Consider the following 5872-nt stretch of genomic DNA (forward strand, 5'->3'; position numbering starts at 1 on the left):
TGGCTGCCAAATCGAGCCAAATTGGTCGGGCCAAAAGCATTCCAGCCGGGATGCTTCTAGCCAGAACCCTTCTAGCCGGAATAGGCATTGTTAGCCTATAGTGCAACATAGATCTGTATGATCACCCAAGGAAGATTGAAGATTTTTCCTATTTTTAGGCTTTCTACCATCAAGTTGTTCGAGATTATAGCAAGCCTCTTGTTCTCCTGCACTCCAATCGAGGCAGGGAGTTGACTTCTAAGTATTTTGTGGAGTTCCTAAAGTATCATGGCATGAAACAACACCTAACTACTCCTTATACACCTCAACAAAATAGTGTTGCAAAATGATGCAATCAAACTATTATGGACATGGTTTGATGCATGCTTTCTAGAACCAATTCGGTGGATCATTTTAGGGTAGAAATATTCTAGATAGATGTGTATCTTCTCAATTGAGCTCCTACAAATATCAGAAGAGGTATGGAGTGGTCACAAACCATCAATTTATCATCTTTGAGTATTTGGTTGTACTAAATATGTGTGTTTCCTAGCTCATAAGAGGAAGAAACAAGATTATAAGATACTCTAGTGCATATTTTTGGGTTATAGTTAAACTTCAAAGTATTATCATCTCATGGATTTAGAGACACATGATATTTATGAGAACATAGATGTGGTTTGTGACAAGACATCTTTTCACTTCCTACTACATAACAACAATCCATCCTCTTTCCATAGACTTATCTCATAGTCAAATAATGTGATTGAGAACTATTCTCGGCAAGAAAATGAATGTGAGATGCATGGAGAATCGTTTGTCAATCTTGGAGATTTGGAGAATATTTCTTTAAAACCATAGCAACATATACATCTGAAATGGGCCCAAAATACCATCAAGGATTTCCACCTAGGTGCACTTCTAGACCTCTCCGTAGGAGTAGGGACATAAAGTGAAGCAAGAAATGAGGTGAATCTAGCATTGATGAGTTCATTTGTGAGTAATAAATAACTTGCAATAGCCTGTAAGGCTCTGAATCAACCACATTTGAAGACAATTATGTATACTAAGTATGAATCTTTGATGAAAAATCAAACACAGGAGCTTGTTGATCCACCAACAAGAAAGAAACCTATGGGCTGCAAATGGGTTTTCAAAATAAAATGCAAGGCAAATGGGTCTATTGACAAATACAAGGCATATCTTGTTGCAAATGGATATTCTCAACAAGAGGGCATTGGTTATGAAGAGACCTTTGCACCCACTACACAACTCTAAACCATCTAAATTGTGTGTGCCTTAGCTAGACGAAAAATGATGGAGGCTTCATTAGATGGATGTCAAGGGTGTTGTCTTGAATGGTGATCTTGAAGAGGAAGTACATGTTCCAACTCGAAGGCTTCATTAGTGAACACAATCATCACAAGGTATGTCATCTAACCAAGTCACTATATGGGTTTAAATAAGCCCCTTGGGTACGGTACAAAAAAAATAATGGTCATCTTTTGTAGCATGATTTTATTCATAGCTCCTCTAATTCAAAATTGTATATATTGTCATACTTGTATTGTATGTATATGATCTTGTGATCACAGGAAGATCCAAAAATCTCATTGATACTATCAAGCATGATCTAAAGAAATCCTTCGACATGATAGATTTGGGGCTCCTTCATTATTGTCTTGGCTTGGAGATATGGAAGAACAAATATCATATCTTTATCTCCTAATTGAAATATGCCAAGACACTTCTAGAATATTATGGCATGTCTGATTATAAACCTCTACCCACATCCATGGAGAAAAAATTGCAACTATCTTGTTTCTATGACTCACCTAAAGTTGATACAACTCTCTATAGGTAGCTCATTGGGAGTCTCATCTACTTGATGCATACTAGGCTATATTTATGCTTTGATGTTAGTTATCTATCAAGGTTCATGTGGGAGTCAAATAAATGTCACTAGATTGTAGCTAAGAATATTTTGTGATATGTCCGAGGTACTCTTGAGTATGGTTTCGAATATAAGAAGAATGATTAGTTCTTCATTTAGGTATATGCTCACTTAGACTATGTTAGGTCTATGGATGATTAAAAATCAACATCAAGATATCTTTTTCATCTTAGATCTGGTCCTATTTCATGGATTAGTAAGAAGCCGATTGCTTTTTCTCTCTCATCCATTCAAGCTGAATATCATGTTGCACGAGGAGCTATGTGCAAGCCAATTTAGTTATGTTGCATTCTAGTTCATATGGGTATTTATCAGGATCAACCACCAATTCTTTTTTGCAACAACCAAGGGGTGATTAAGCTTGTCAAGAATCCATTTTTTCATGAGTGCACCAAGCACATAGAGCTTTAATGTCATTACATTTGAGATTAGGTGATGTATATCTATATTGAGGTCTAGTATTGTCCATCTGACTCTCAAATTGTTGATATTCTCACCAAGTCTCTTGGCAAGGTGAAATTTGAGTTGTATCAGGGATACATTTGTAGAAACAATGTATTAAGGGAGGGAATGTTAATGTAATTTCTTACATAGTTTCTATTACTGTTGTTTCTCAATAGCCACCAGTTCCTCAATAGTTTCCTACCATTGATCAACTTCTTTTGTCTTGTATTTTTTGCTTGCTACTAGTAATACAAGTCATCAAATTACATTTGTTTCATCCCCTCTACTCTTTTAGGTATTAACCCCTAAGACTTGGGATCTTATAAATATACAATTTCCAAATAAAAGCAAAGTACAAATTAAGGAATATGATCAACATTGGAAATATATATGGAGCATAAACTATACAAAGTACGACATATAGAAATAGTAAAATCCAAATATTCTCACTATGAGAAATATACTCAAAGAGAAGGCATGACCTCTAAGACTGGTAAAACCCTTAGATACTTACTAGGATTCATGTCACAAACACACAAAGTATGGCCTCTAGGAATAGCAAGATCCCAAGATGCTTACTAGGAGCCCTATCCACAAGGGTTCATAAGTCATAAAGCTATAAAGATGTATTATGTTAGGTGGCTCATGAACAAGTGAAGACATAATAAGCCAGTAAAAAGCCTTATATATGTTAGGTGACCTTCATGTTAATAGTATCGAAGATTACTAGCCTAGTAAAAAAACTTTATTAGTAAGATAATCATGATGGAATTCCACAAAATAGGTGTTCTAATAGCATATATAATTTCATTGTGTATGGTCAAAGTGAACAACCAAACTCATGGTGTGTACACAAAATAGAGTGCAAAGATGAATGTATGTCCCCACCTTAAAGTAATTGCATATTCCAATACAAATAAATTATCTTTAAGGTAGTGCAAAAATGAAATGCCCTCAACATAGGAAAATCAAGACAATATCACATACAAACAAGAGAATGCAAGAGAACATAAGGGATCTAAATATCTCAAGTCATTATAAATATGTGATAAGTAATATATAACATCATGATTATTTTGAATTCACCTCTTCCCCCATTTGTAGTAAAACAATGAGTACAAAGGAGGAAGAGCACATGAGAAGAAACAAAGGTATTTTGTGCCAACATGGAAGAGAGCTAAAATGCCTCAATGATTTTCATCATCCCCAAAAGACAATAGAATATTACATTTATAATAAAATGTATTTATGACAAAGAGAAGAATGAAGATATAAACAGAGGAATTTTGCAAAAGGGTTAGTCCCTTTTTATTCTTGTGCCAATAGAGCATCAAGGGTCATCCAAATAGATCTTAACAAACAAAAATACATGCCAAGCAATATATCATGGGTAATCACATCAAAAAATATATTGCACTTACAATCTAATCTATAACAATGTGTTTACCTTCCAATCTTGCTCACTATAATGAGATGATGTGTAAGATGCTAAAGGAGCTATGACTAATGATGAGCTTAAAAAATGCTCACAATTTGGATGTTTTGATAAAACTTTTAAATGCCTTTACTTTTGTTATTTCATGGATGTTCAGACTTTGTGAAACCTTTTTGGGATATCCTGTAGCAAGAAACTTTTATATTCCTGCAGCTCTTTGTGATTAACTTAATTGCATTTATTGCCCCGTTGACTCCCTAAAATGACTGGTATATCATATACAGTTTTTGAATGATGAAGTAAATCTAAAATGTGTGATTAATGAATGGATATCATGTATGTGCCATACGCCTTTTCTGTTGCCTGTTACCTTTTGTTTCGCAGGTTGTTCAAGAATGATCAAGTCAAGTGTAGCCAATCTCGGCCTTGCAATAAAGTCCATTTCCTGCACGGCTTCGAGGAAGCTCCGGCAAAGACTCTTTGACTGAAATCATGGGAAAGAATTTTAATGACAAAGAGTGGAGTGCTAGATTCTCTCTGATCGGGTTGAACGCATAAACTCATTTATGAAGTTTGTTCCTTGATTCGAGGATATGTTTTTACTTCCATGTCTTTCTTTTATGGAGTTAGTTAGTTAGTTGCTCCCCTGTTTTTAAATAAAGCTTCTCCTCCTGCGTGAGAGAATGATAGAATAAGAATAGTAGATGTCATGTAAGAATCAAGATGATAATGAAAGACAAAATCTATTTAACCAGAAGCAAAGTTTGTTGTTAGTTTCCATATCAACAAAGCAATGTATATCATTCTATTTTTATGAATAAAGTTCAATGAATTTCTGAGTTTCATATTTGCGTAATCAGGAGATGCTTGCTAAGGGGGCCCACTTAGTAGGTATCTGTAGCTAGTTAGTTAGTTGTTCTTTCCTGTTAAGCTTCATTTTGCTTTCATCTTTAAAGTTTTTATACAAACTCAGCTTTACATTGCTCCTGCAGCACAAGGAATCCATCACTGTGTCTGTTCCTACAGCATAAGGCCAGTTCATAGTTTGTGTTTCAGTTGTAGTTATTATGGTTTCTGTTGTAATCAAATCATAGTTGAGTTAAAAAGCTTTGCATTACCTTCCTGTAGCGTAGGTAGGATTTCTTTTCAGTATGTATTTCCGCTAGGATTTGACCAAAATAAGTTCCTAGTGCATATATTTTGCTGCGCCATTTAAAGTATACGTCCCCTAGTTTGACAAGTAAATGAACATCTACAGAAGAGAGATATTGATCACCTGTTGGAATGCCCAATTCCCAAGAAAGGTTTTACTATGATTTTCATATCCTTTTGTGGGCGCGACCATCATTTTTGGCACCGTTGCCAGGGATGGCGTCTCGCTAGGAGTTTATCAGAAGTCATTTTTTGGCATTAGTTTAGCTTGTTAGTAAAATTTCCTAGATTTTTCAAGCCACTATTCATTATATTGCATGCATAGAAGAAGAAGAGACGCACTGGGAAGGTTCATCCCTGAAAATCTATTTATTGAACTACTATTTGACCCAGCTGACAACGAACCTGAGGAAAATCCATTCGCTCTATTATTCCAGCAACCAAACATGGCAAATAATCAACCCAATAATCCACCTCCTACATTTGAGTTTCCTATTGTTCCCCAGGGAGATACTGACAATCTTAAAAATATTCCCTCTTCTTTGCTCCCAAAGTTTTATGGCCTTGTTACAGAGGACCCAGAAACCTTTCTGTTTGAATTTGATGTCCTCTGTCACAGTTATGACTACACCACAGATGCTCATAAATTGAAGTTATTCCTTTCCACCTTGAAGGAAGGAGATCTCAGATGGTTCATGAGTCTGAGAAGAGGTGTAGTTGATAGTTGGGAGGTCATGCAGACAAAATTCCTTGAAAAATATAAGGAATATTGTAAGAGCACCAGCAAGGGTGATGATATATTCCGAATTCAGCAGAAGGAGGATGAAAGTCTGGAAGATTACATTTCCAGATTCTTGTTTACACTACAGAGGAACTCAAACCATACTCTCAACGAGGACTCTCAGAAA

Source organism: Cryptomeria japonica, chromosome 4, assembly GCF_030272615.1.
Source record: "Cryptomeria japonica chromosome 4, Sugi_1.0, whole genome shotgun sequence".
Classification (NCBI taxonomy): Eukaryota; Viridiplantae; Streptophyta; class Pinopsida; order Cupressales; family Cupressaceae; genus Cryptomeria; species Cryptomeria japonica.